At 43.4% G+C, this 13,410-nt stretch overlaps 7 pseudogenes; all 7 read left to right on the top strand.

Moving 5' to 3' along the window:
* Positions 1 to 1,314: 1,314 nt before the first annotated feature.
* LOC130332894 (U2 spliceosomal RNA) lies at positions 1,315 to 1,578 on the top strand (annotated as a pseudogene).
* Positions 1,579 to 3,051: 1,473 nt separating this feature from the next.
* LOC130332897 (U2 spliceosomal RNA) lies at positions 3,052 to 3,316 on the top strand (annotated as a pseudogene).
* A 1,481-nt stretch (positions 3,317 to 4,797) lies between these two features.
* On the top strand, positions 4,798 to 5,061 carry LOC130332962 (U2 spliceosomal RNA; annotated as a pseudogene).
* A 1,467-nt stretch (positions 5,062 to 6,528) lies between these two features.
* LOC130332882 (U2 spliceosomal RNA) lies at positions 6,529 to 6,792 on the top strand (annotated as a pseudogene).
* Positions 6,793 to 8,265: 1,473 nt separating this feature from the next.
* Positions 8,266 to 8,529, top strand: LOC130332870 (U2 spliceosomal RNA; annotated as a pseudogene).
* Positions 8,530 to 9,995: 1,466 nt separating this feature from the next.
* LOC130332858 (U2 spliceosomal RNA) lies at positions 9,996 to 10,259 on the top strand (annotated as a pseudogene).
* A 1,476-nt stretch (positions 10,260 to 11,735) lies between these two features.
* Positions 11,736 to 11,999, top strand: LOC130332845 (U2 spliceosomal RNA; annotated as a pseudogene).
* Positions 12,000 to 13,410: the final 1,411 nt, after the last annotated feature.

The following is a 13,410-nucleotide window of genomic DNA, read 5'->3' as shown; positions in this document are numbered from 1 at the left end:
AATAAAATAAAACTAAATAATAATAATCTAGCACACCTGTGCAGGTTTGACATGACATGACAGGTAGCTGTCTTGTGGGTGGTGCTGAATCCTGTTAAATGACATGAGGGTCTCATGCCTATACACAAGGGTGTGTCATTGCTGTTGCTTGACCATGCATTGGTTTCTGTGGTCAGTGAATGATAAAAACAAAATTTACCATCCATTGATGGATGGGAAATCCGCCATGAGGCATTTGTTTTTAGAAACTGCTGCTCACAACCAATGTTGCAATGGAGTGTCTCCATCTGCTGGTGGTATTGGAAAGGCATTAGTGCTATGACAGGGTCTGAAGAAGAAGAAGAAGAAGAAGAAGAAGAAGACGGAAAAAAATATATATAAAAAGAAAAAGAGAGAGAGAGAGAGAGACTGACTTAGTGAGCGAGTGAGTGAGAGAGTGAGAGTGAGTGAGAGTGAATGAGTGAGTGAGTGATTGAGTGAGTGAGTGAGTGAGTGAGAACAAATGAGTTAAAGCAAGTGAGTGAGAGAGATCGAATGAATGAAAGTCTGAATGACAGAAAGAAAAAAGGATGAAGAAAGAAGCATGAAGAAAAAAAAATGTATATGGAGTTGCTGACATGAGTGCAATCTACAAAGCCGTTGAGGCTGATCCTCATGGGAGGATTATTGCACCAGGACCCTTAGCACTTTTAAAATGCCATTCAATGCCACGGGCTAGATGTAAACTGCAGATGACCATGTTGTGGTAGTTACCATGGATACCCAAGTGATGTGTGAGCTAACACATAGGCCCAACAGATTCCAAGAAGGCCAGAATCACCAGCGGCACCACCATCGATTGTCAGGTCACCCGGATTCAGCAAATACCAGAGTCCAAAATGATGCAGGTTTATACTGTTAATTTTCAGTTTATCGTTACAGTTGGTGTTATTCCATGTCGGAAGGGACGCAGCTACAGCCAGTGGGGTAACTAGAGACAGGCAGGCAGCTATGTGCAACAAAGGTAGGCGTGTTGTTTTCATATGCAGATCTGAAATATTGTCTTATATGCAAGAGGAGGAGTGATGGGGGTTCAGGCAAAAGCCAGGCTATGGATTGCATTGCTAAATGCTCCATCAGAGTGCAATGGTCGCCTGTCCTTTTTTTAAGTGATGATGTGGGTTTAGCCTGTGCTGTATGTATGTATGGGTGGCTGACTGCCACCCACCCAGAAAGTGTATGGGAGGCTGGTTGGCTGCCAGCCTTCCTTCCATTCCTATGAGTAATGTGAGTGCTCATGAAGGGGACATGGTTGGGTCCACCCCTTTCCCGGTTATCCCCTCTAGGCCTTTTGGCTTAGATCAAGTGTAAAAAAAGAAAGGATCTTGCGACAGATCGCATCCTGAGGCACGTTTTTTTTTGTGTGAATACTTGCACTTGGGTGACTTGTGAGCACATACTGATACATACGTTCCCTATCTGGGGACCATAAATTAAATGGATTTTTGAGAAAGGGAGCTGATTTGGAAGCTTGCTTCTGTCGCCCTATGCATTGACCCGATGTGGCAGTATCTTCGGGTAGTGAACAGTGCACCACCCCATTCCAGTGTTAAACAAGAAAGATTCTCATTTAATCCTCCGTGGGTGAGAATTTGAGTTTGAGAATTGGAGACCAAAATGATGAGTTGCACTGACTGGTTTATGAACGTCTATTCATTTAGCGTTTTAATGACCATGTTTGCACACTGATTGGTGTAAAAAAATAAAATAAAACTAAATAATAATAATCTAGCACACCTGTGCAGGTTTGACATGACATGACAGGTAGCTGTCTTGTGGGTGGTGCTGAATCCTGTTAAATGACATGAGGGTCTCATGCCTATACACAAGGGTGTGTCATTGCTGTTGCTTGACCATGCATTGGTTTCTGTGGTCAGTGAATGATAAAAACAAAATTTACCATCCATTGATGGATGGGAAATCCGCCATGAGGCATTTGTTTTTAGAAACTGCTGCTCACAACCAATGTTGCAATGGAGTGTCTCCATCTGCTGGTGGTATTGGAAAGGCATTAGTGCTATGACAGGGTCTGAAGAAGAAGAAGAAGAAGAAGAAGAAGACGGAAAAAAATATATATAAAAAGAAAAAGAGAGAGAGAGAGAGAGACTGACTTAGTGAGCGAGTGAGTGAGAGAGTGAGAGTGAGTGAGAGTGAATGAGTGAGTGAGTGATTGAGTGAGTGAGTGAGTGAGTGAGAACAAATGAGTTAAAGCAAGTGAGTGAGAGAGATCGAATGAATGAAAGTCTGAATGACAGAAAGAAAAAAGGATGAAGAAAGAAGCATGAAGAAAAAAAAATGTATATGGAGTTGCTGACATGAGTGCAATCTACAAAGCCGTTGAGGCTGATCCTCATGGGAGGATTATTGCACCAGGACCCTTAGCACTTTTAAAATGCCATTCAATGCCACGGGCTAGATGTAAACTGCAGATGACCATGTTGTGGTAGTTACCATGGATACCCAAGTGATGTGTGAGCTAACACATAGGCCCAACAGATTCCAAGAAGGCCAGAATCACCAGCGGCACCACCATCGATTGTCAGGTCACCCGGATTCAGCAAATACCAGAGTCCAAAATGATGCAGGTTTATACTGTTAATTTTCAGTTTATCGTTACAGTTGGTGTTATTCCATGTCGGAAGGGACGCAGCTACAGCCAGTGGGGTAACTAGAGACAGGCAGGCAGCTATGTGCAACAAAGGTAGGCGTGTTGTTTTCATATGCAGATCTGAAATATTGTCTTATATGCAAGAGGAGGAGTGATGGGGGTTCAGGCAAAAGCCAGGCTATGGATTGCATTGCTAAATGCTCCATCAGAGTGCAATGGTCGCCTGTCCTTTTTTTAAGTGATGATGTGGGTTTAGCCTGTGCTGTATGTATGTATGGGTGGCTGACTGCCACCCACCCAGAAAGTGTATGGGAGGCTGGTTGGCTGCCAGCCTTCCTTCCATTCCTATGAGTAATGTGAGTGCTCATGAAGGGGACATGGTTGGGTCCACCCCTTTCCCGGTTATCCCCTCTAGGCCTTTTGGCTTAGATCAAGTGTAAAAAAAGAAAGGATCTTGCGACAGATCGCATCCTGAGGCACGTTTTTTTTTTGTGTGAATACTTGCACTTGGGTGACTTGTGAGCACATACTGATACATACGTTCCCTATCTGGGGACCATAAATTAAATGGATTTTTGAGAAAGGGAGCTGATTTGGAAGCTTGCTTCTGTCGCCCTATGCATTGACCCGATGTGGCAGTATCTTCGGGTAGTGAACAGTGCACCACCCCATTCCAGTGTTAAACAAGAAAGATTCTCATTTAATCCTCCGTGGGTGAGAATTTGAGTTTGAGAATTGGAGACCAAAATGATGAGTTGCACTGACTGGTTTATGAACGTCTATTCATTTAGCGTTTTAATGACCATGTTTGCACACTGATTGGTGTAAAAAAAATAAAATAAAACTAAATAATAATAATCTAGCACACCTGTGCAGGTTTGACATGACATGACAGGTAGCTGTCTTGTGGGTGGTGCTGAATCCTGTTAAATGACATGAGGGTCTCATGCCTATACACAAGGGTGTGTCATTGCTGTTGCTTGACCATGCATTGGTTTCTGTGGTCAGTGAATGATAAAAACAAAATTTACCATCCATTGATGGATGGGAAATCCGCCATGAGGCATTTGTTTTTAGAAACTGCTGCTCACAACCAATGTTGCAATGGAGTGTCTCCATCTGCTGGTGGTATTGGAAAGGCATTAGTGCTATGACAGGGTCTGAAGAAGAAGAAGAAGAAGAAGAAGAAGAAGACGGAAAAAAATATATATAAAAAGAAAAAGAGAGAGAGAGAGAGAGACTGACTTAGTGAGCGAGTGAGTGAGAGAGTGAGAGTGAGTGAGAGTGAATGAGTGAGTGAGTGATTGAGTGAGTGAGTGAGTGAGTGAGTGAGAACAAATGAGTTAAAGCAAGTGAGTGAGAGAGATCGAATGAATGAAAGTCTGAATGACAGAAAGAAAAAAGGATGAAGAAAGAAGCATGAAGAAAAAAAAATGTATATGGAGTTGCTGACATGAGTGCAATCTACAAAGCCGTTGAGGCTGATCCTCATGGGAGGATTATTGCACCAGGACCCTTAGCACTTTTAAAATGCCATTCAATGCCACGGGCTAGATGTAAACTGCAGATGACCATGTTGTGGTAGTTACCATGGATACCCAAGTGATGTGTGAGCTAACACATAGGCCCAACAGATTCCAAGAAGGCCAGAATCACCAGCGGCACCACCATCGATTGTCAGGTCACCCGGATTCAGCAAATACCAGAGTCCAAAATGATGCAGGTTTATACTGTTAATTTTCAGTTTATCGTTACAGTTGGTGTTATTCCATGTCGGAAGGGACGCAGCTACAGCCAGTGGGGTAACTAGAGACAGGCAGGCAGCTATGTGCAACAAAGGTAGGCGTGTTGTTTTCATATGCAGATCTGAAATATTGTCTTATATGCAAGAGGAGGAGTGATGGGGGTTCAGGCAAAAGCCAGGCTATGGATTGCATTGCTAAATGCTCCATCAGAGTGCAATGGTCGCCTGTCCTTTTTTTAAGTGATGATGTGGGTTTAGCCTGTGCTGTATGTATGTATGGGTGGCTGACTGCCACCCACCCAGAAAGTGTATGGGAGGCTGGTTGGCTGCCAGCCTTCCTTCCATTCCTATGAGTAATGTGAGTGCTCATGAAGGGGACATGGTTGGGTCCACCCCTTTCCCGGTTATCCCCTCTAGGCCTTTTGGCTTAGATCAAGTGTAAAAAAAGAAAGGATCTTGCGACAGATCGCATCCTTAGGCACGTTTTTTTTTGTGTGAATACTTGCACTTGGGTGACTTGTGAGCACATACTGATACATACGTTCCCTATCTGGGGACCATAAATTAAATGGATTTTTGAGAAAGGGAGCTGATTTGGAAGCTTGCTTCTGTCGCCCTATGCATTGACCCGATGTGGCAGTATCTTCGGGTAGTGAACAGTGCACCACCCCATTCCAGTGTTAAACAAGAAAGATTCTCATTTAATCCTCCGTGGGTGAGAATTTGAGTTTGAGAATTGGAGACCAAAATGATGAGTTGCACTGACTGGTTTATGAACGTCTATTCATTTAGCGTTTTAATGACCATGTTTGCACACTGATTGGTGTAAAAAAATAAAATAAAACTAAATAATAATAATCTAGCACACCTGTGCAGGTTTGACATGACATGACAGGTAGCTGTCTTGTGGGTGGTGCTGAATCCTGTTAAATGACATGAGGGTCTCATGCCTATACACAAGGGTGTGTCATTGCTGTTGCTTGACCATGCATTGGTTTCTGTGGTCAGTGAATGATAAAAACAAAATTTACCATCCATTGATGGATGGGAAATCCGCCATGAGGCATTTGTTTTTAGAAACTGCTGCTCACAACCAATGTTGCAATGGAGTGTCTCCATCTGCTGGTGGTATTGGAAAGGCATTAGTGCTATGACAGGGTCTGAAGAAGAAGAAGAAGAAGAAGACGGAAAAAAATATATATAAAAAGAAAAAGAGAGAGAGAGAGAGAGACTGACTTAGTGAGCGAGTGAGTGAGAGAGTGAGAGTGAGTGAGAGTGAATGAGTGAGTGAGTGATTGAGTGAGTGAGTGAGTGAGTGAGAACAAATGAGTTAAAGCAAGTGAGTGAGAGAGATCGAATGAATGAAAGTCTGAATGACAGAAAGAAAAAAGGATGAAGAAAGAAGCATGAAGAAAAAAAAATGTATATGGAGTTGCTGACATGAGTGCAATCTACAAAGCCGTTGAGGCTGATCCTCATGGGAGGATTATTGCACCAGGACCCTTAGCACTTTTAAAATGCCATTCAATGCCACGGGCTAGATGTAAACTGCAGATGACCATGTTGTGGTAGTTACCATGGATACCCAAGTGATGTGTGAGCTAACACATAGGCCCAACAGATTCCAAGAAGGCCAGAATCACCAGCGGCACCACCATCGATTGTCAGGTCACCCGGATTCAGCAAATACCAGAGTCCAAAATGATGCAGGTTTATACTGTTAATTTTCAGTTTATCGTTACAGTTGGTGTTATTCCATGTCGGAAGGGACGCAGCTACAGCCAGTGGGGTAACTAGAGACAGGCAGGCAGCTATGTGCAACAAAGGTAGGCGTGTTGTTTTCATATGCAGATCTGAAATATTGTCTTATATGCAAGAGGAGGAGTGATGGGGGTTCAGGCAAAAGCCAGGCTATGGATTGCATTGCTAAATGCTCCATCAGAGTGCAATGGTCGCCTGTCCTTTTTTTAAGTGATGATGTGGGTTTAGCCTGTGCTGTATGTATGTATGGGTGGCTGACTGCCACCCACCCAGAAAGTGTATGGGAGGCTGGTTGGCTGCCAGCCTTCCTTCCATTCCTATGAGTAATGTGAGTGCTCATGAAGGGGACATGGTTGGGTCCACCCCTTTCCCGGTTATCCCCTCTAGGCCTTTTGGCTTAGATCAAGTGTAAAAAAAGAAAGGATCTTGCGACAGATCGCATCCTGAGGCACGTTTTTTTTTGTGTGAATACTTGCACTTGGGTGACTTGTGAGCACATACTGATACATACGTTCCCTATCTGGGGACCATAAATTAAATGGATTTTTGAGAAAGGGAGCTGATTTGGAAGCTTGCTTCTGTCGCCCTATGCATTGACCCGATGTGGCAGTATCTTCGGGTAGTGAACAGTGCACCACCCCATTCCAGTGTTAAACAAGAAAGATTCTCATTTAATCCTCCGTGGGTGAGAATTTGAGTTTGAGAATTGGAGACCAAAATGATGAGTTGCACTGACTGGTTTATGAACGTCTATTCATTTAGCGTTTTAATGACCATGTTTGCACACTGATTGGTGTAAAAAAATAAAATAAAACTAAATAATAATAATCTAGCACACCTGTGCAGGTTTGACATGACATGACAGGTAGCTGTCTTGTGGGTGGTGCTGAATCCTGTTAAATGACATGAGGGTCTCATGCCTATACACAAGGGTGTGTCATTGCTGTTGCTTGACCATGCATTGGTTTCTGTGGTCAGTGAATGATAAAAACAAAATTTACCATCCATTGATGGATGGGAAATCCGCCATGAGGCATTTGTTTTTAGAAACTGCTGCTCACAACCAATGTTGCAATGGAGTGTCTCCATCTGCTGGTGGTATTGGAAAGGCATTAGTGCTATGACAGGGTCTGAAGAAGAAGAAGAAGAAGAAGAAGAAGACGGAAAAAAATATATATAAAAAGAAAAAGAGAGAGAGAGAGAGAGACTGACTTAGTGAGCGAGTGAGTGAGAGAGTGAGAGTGAGTGAGAGTGAATGAGTGAGTGAGTGATTGAGTGAGTGAGTGAGTGAGTGAGAACAAATGAGTTAAAGCAAGTGAGTGAGAGAGATCGAATGAATGAAAGTCTGAATGACAGAAAGAAAAAAGGATGAAGAAAGAAGCATGAAGAAAAAAAAATGTATATGGAGTTGCTGACATGAGTGCAATCTACAAAGCCGTTGAGGCTGATCCTCATGGGAGGATTATTGCACCAGGACCCTTAGCACTTTTAAAATGCCATTCAATGCCACGGGCTAGATGTAAACTGCAGATGACCATGTTGTGGTAGTTACCATGGATACCCAAGTGATGTGTGAGCTAACACATAGGCCCAACAGATTCCAAGAAGGCCAGAATCACCAGCGGCACCACCATCGATTGTCAGGTCACCCGGATTCAGCAAATACCAGAGTCCAAAATGATGCAGGTTTATACTGTTAATTTTCAGTTTATCGTTACAGTTGGTGTTATTCCATGTCGGAAGGGACGCAGCTACAGCCAGTGGGGTAACTAGAGACAGGCAGGCAGCTATGTGCAACAAAGGTAGGCGTGTTGTTTTCATATGCAGATCTGAAATATTGTCTTATATGCAAGAGGAGGAGTGATGGGGGTTCAGGCAAAAGCCAGGCTATGGATTGCATTGCTAAATGCTCCATCAGAGTGCAATGGTCGCCTGTCCTTTTTTTAAGTGATGATGTGGGTTTAGCCTGTGCTGTATGTATGTATGGGTGGCTGACTGCCACCCACCCAGAAAGTGTATGGGAGGCTGGTTGGCTGCCAGCCTTCCTTCCATTCCTATGAGTAATGTGAGTGCTCATGAAGGGGACATGGTTGGGTCCACCCCTTTCCCGGTTATCCCCTCTAGGCCTTTTGGCTTAGATCAAGTGTAAAAAAAGAAAGGATCTTGCGACAGATCGCATCCTGAGGCACGTTTTTTTTTGTGTGAATACTTGCACTTGGGTGACTTGTGAGCACATACTGATACATACGTTCCCTATCTGGGGACCATAAATTAAATGGATTTTTGAGAAAGGGAGCTGATTTGGAAGCTTGCTTCTGTCGCCCTATGCATTGACCCGATGTGGCAGTATCTTCGGGTAGTGAACAGTGCACCACCCCATTCCAGTGTTAAACAAGAAAGATTCTCATTTAATCCTCCGTGGGTGAGAATTTGAGTTTGAGAATTGGAGACCAAAATGATGAGTTGCACTGACTGGTTTATGAACGTCTATTCATTTAGCGTTTTAATGACCATGTTTGCACACTGATTGGTGTAAAAAAATAAAATAAAACTAAATAATAATAATCTAGCACACCTGTGCAGGTTTGACATGACATGACAGGTAGCTGTCTTGTGGGTGGTGCTGAATCCTGTTAAATGACATGAGGGTCTCATGCCTATACACAAGGGTGTGTCATTGCTGTTGCTTGACCATGCATTGGTTTCTGTGGTCAGTGAATGATAAAAACAAAATTTACCATCCATTGATGGATGGGAAATCCGCCATGAGGCATTTGTTTTTAGAAACTGCTGCTCACAACCAATGTTGCAATGGAGTGTCTCCATCTGCTGGTGGTATTGGAAAGGCATTAGTGCTATGACAGGGTCTGAAGAAGAAGAAGAAGAAGAAGAAGACGGAAAAAAATATATATAAAAAGAAAAAGAGAGAGAGAGAGAGAGACTGACTTAGTGAGCGAGTGAGTGAGAGAGTGAGAGTGAGTGAGAGTGAATGAGTGAGTGAGTGATTGAGTGAGTGAGTGAGTGAGAACAAATGAGTTAAAGCAAGTGAGTGAGAGAGATCGAATGAATGAAAGTCTGAATGACAGAAAGAAAAAAGGATGAAGAAAGAAGCATGAAGAAAAAAAAATGTATATGGAGTTGCTGACATGAGTGCAATCTACAAAGCCGTTGAGGCTGATCCTCATGGGAGGATTATTGCACCAGGACCCTTAGCACTTTTAAAATGCCATTCAATGCCACGGGCTAGATGTAAACTGCAGATGACCATGTTGTGGTAGTTACCATGGATACCCAAGTGATGTGTGAGCTAACACATAGGCCCAACAGATTCCAAGAAGGCCAGAATCACCAGCGGCACCACCATCGATTGTCAGGTCACCCGGATTCAGCAAATACCAGAGTCCAAAATGATGCAGGTTTATACTGTTAATTTTCAGTTTATCGTTACAGTTGGTGTTATTCCATGTCGGAAGGGACGCAGCTACAGCCAGTGGGGTAACTAGAGACAGGCAGGCAGCTATGTGCAACAAAGGTAGGCGTGTTGTTTTCATATGCAGATCTGAAATATTGTCTTATATGCAAGAGGAGGAGTGATGGGGGTTCAGGCAAAAGCCAGGCTATGGATTGCATTGCTAAATGCTCCATCAGAGTGCAATGGTCGCCTGTCCTTTTTTTAAGTGATGATGTGGGTTTAGCCTGTGCTGTATGTATGTATGGGTGGCTGACTGCCACCCACCCAGAAAGTGTATGGGAGGCTGGTTGGCTGCCAGCCTTCCTTCCATTCCTATGAGTAATGTGAGTGCTCATGAAGGGGACATGGTTGGGTCCACCCCTTTCCCGGTTATCCCCTCTAGGCCTTTTGGCTTAGATCAAGTGTAAAAAAAGAAAGGATCTTGCGACAGATCGCATCCTGAGGCACGTTTTTTTTTGTGTGAATACTTGCACTTGGGTGACTTGTGAGCACATACTGATACATACGTTCCCTATCTGGGGACCATAAATTAAATGGATTTTTGAGAAAGGGAGCTGATTTGGAAGCTTGCTTCTGTCGCCCTATGCATTGACCCGATGTGGCAGTATCTTCGGGTAGTGAACAGTGCACCACCCCATTCCAGTGTTAAACAAGAAAGATTCTCATTTAATCCTCCGTGGGTGAGAATTTGAGTTTGAGAATTGGAGACCAAAATGATGAGTTGCACTGACTGGTTTATGAACGTCTATTCATTTAGCGTTTTAATGACCATGTTTGCACACTGATTGGTGTAAAAAAATAAAATAAAACTAAATAATAATAATCTAGCACACCTGTGCAGGTTTGACATGACATGACAGGTAGCTGTCTTGTGGGTGGTGCTGAATCCTGTTAAATGACATGAGGGTCTCATGCCTATACACAAGGGTGTGTCATTGCTGTTGCTTGACCATGCATTGGTTTCTGTGGTCAGTGAATGATAAAAACAAAATTTACCATCCATTGATGGATGGGAAATCCGCCATGAGGCATTTGTTTTTAGAAACTGCTGCTCACAACCAATGTTGCAATGGAGTGTCTCCATCTGCTGGTGGTATTGGAAAGGCATTAGTGCTATGACAGGGTCTGAAGAAGAAGAAGAAGAAGAAGAAGAAGAAGACGGAAAAAAATATATATAAAAAGAAAAAGAGAGAGAGAGAGAGAGACTGACTTAGTGAGCGAGTGAGTGAGAGAGTGAGAGTGAGTGAGAGTGAATGAGTGAGTGAGTGATTGAGTGAGTGAGTGAGTGAGTGAGAACAAATGAGTTAAAGCAAGTGAGTGAGAGAGATCGAATGAATGAAAGTCTGAATGACAGAAAGAAAAAAGGATGAAGAAAGAAGCATGAAGAAAAAAAAATGTATATGGAGTTGCTGACATGAGTGCAATCTACAAAGCCGTTGAGGCTGATCCTCATGGGAGGATTATTGCACCAGGACCCTTAGCACTTTTAAAATGCCATTCAATGCCACGGGCTAGATGTAAACTGCAGATGACCATGTTGTGGTAGTTACCATGGATACCCAAGTGATGTGTGAGCTAACACATAGGCCCAACAGATTCCAAGAAGGCCAGAATCACCAGCGGCACCACCATCGATTGTCAGGTCACCCGGATTCAGCAAATACCAGAGTCCAAAATGATGCAGGTTTATACTGTTAATTTTCAGTTTATCGTTACAGTTGGTGTTATTCCATGTCGGAAGGGACGCAGCTACAGCCAGTGGGGTAACTAGAGACAGGCAGGCAGCTATGTGCAACAAAGGTAGGCGTGTTGTTTTCATATGCAGATCTGAAATATTGTCTTATATGCAAGAGGAGGAGTGATGGGGGTTCAGGCAAAAGCCAGGCTATGGATTGCATTGCTAAATGCTCCATCAGAGTGCAATGGTCGCCTGTCCTTTTTTTAAGTGATGATGTGGGTTTAGCCTGTGCTGTATGTATGTATGGGTGGCTGACTGCCACCCACCCAGAAAGTGTATGGGAGGCTGGTTGGCTGCCAGCCTTCCTTCCATTCCTATGAGTAATGTGAGTGCTCATGAAGGGGACATGGTTGGGTCCACCCCTTTCCCGGTTATCCCCTCTAGGCCTTTTGGCTTAGATCAAGTGTAAAAAAAGAAAGGATCTTGCGACAGATCGCATCCTGAGGCACGTTTTTTTTTGTGTGAATACTTGCACTTGGGTGACTTGTGAGCACATACTGATACATACGTTCCCTATCTGGGGACCATAAATTAAATGGATTTTTGAGAAAGGGAGCTGATTTGGAAGCTTGCTTCTGTCGCCCTATGCATTGACCCGATGTGGCAGTATCTTCGGGTAGTGAACAGTGCACCACCCCATTCCAGTGTTAAACAAGAAAGATTCTCATTTAATCCTCCGTGGGTGAGAATTTGAGTTTGAGAATTGGAGACCAAAATGATGAGTTGCACTGACTGGTTTATGAACGTCTATTCATTTAGCGTTTTAATGACCATGTTTGCACACTGATTGGTGTAAAAAAATAAAATAAAACTAAATAATAATAATCTAGCACACCTGTGCAGGTTTGACATGACATGACAGGTAGCTGTCTTGTGGGTGGTGCTGAATCCTGTTAAATGACATGAGGGTCTCATGCCTATACACAAGGGTGTGTCATTGCTGTTGCTTGACCATGCATTGGTTTCTGTGGTCAGTGAATGATAAAAACAAAATTTACCATCCATTGATGGATGGGAAATCCGCCATGAGGCATTTGTTTTTAGAAACTGCTGCTCACAACCAATGTTGCAATGGAGTGTCTCCATCTGCTGGTGGTATTGGAAAGGCATTAGTGCTATGACAGGGTCTGAAGAAGAAGAAGAAGAAGAAGAAGACGGAAAAAAATATATATAAAAAGAAAAAGAGAGAGAGAGAGAGAGACTGACTTAGTGAGCGAGTGAGTGAGAGAGTGAGAGTGAGTGAGAGTGAATGAGTGAGTGAGTGATTGAGTGAGTGAGTGAGTGAGTGAGTGAGAACAAATGAGTTAAAGCAAGTGAGTGAGAGAGATCGAATGAATGAAAGTCTGAATGACAGAAAGAAAAAAGGATGAAGAAAGAAGCATGAAGAAAAAAAAATGTATATGGAGTTGCTGACATGAGTGCAATCTACAAAGCCGTTGAGGCTGATCCTCATGGGAGGATTATTGCACCAGGACCCTTAGCACTTTTAAAATGCCATTCAATGCCACGGGCTAGATGTAAACTGCAGATGACCATGTTGTGGTAGTTACCATGGATACCCAAGTGATGTGTGAGCTAACACATAGGCCCAACAGATTCCAAGAAGGCCAGAATCACCAGCGGCACCACCATCGATTGTCAGGTCACCCGGATTCAGCAAATACCAGAGTCCAAAATGATGCAGGTTTATACTGTTAATTTTCAGTTTATCGTTACAGTTGGTGTTATTCCATGTCGGAAGGGACGCAGCTACAGCCAGTGGGGTAACTAGAGACAGGCAGGCAGCTATGTGCAACAAAGGTAGGCGTGTTGTTTTCATATGCAGATCTGAAATATTGTCTTATATGCAAGAGGAGGAGTGATGGGGGTTCAGGCAAAAGCCAGGCTATGGATTGCATTGCTAAATGCTCCATCAGAGTGCAATGGTCGCCTGTCCTTTTTTTAAGTGATGATGTGGGTTTAGCCTGTGCTGTATGTATGTATGGGTGGCTGACTGCCACCCACCCAGAAAGTGTATGGGAGGCTGGTTGGCTGCCAGCCTTCCTTCC

This window comes from Hyla sarda, unplaced genomic scaffold, assembly GCF_029499605.1.
Source record: "Hyla sarda isolate aHylSar1 unplaced genomic scaffold, aHylSar1.hap1 scaffold_391, whole genome shotgun sequence".
Taxonomy (NCBI): domain Eukaryota; kingdom Metazoa; phylum Chordata; class Amphibia; order Anura; family Hylidae; genus Hyla; species Hyla sarda.
This window is presented reverse-complemented; position numbering and strand designations above follow the sequence as displayed.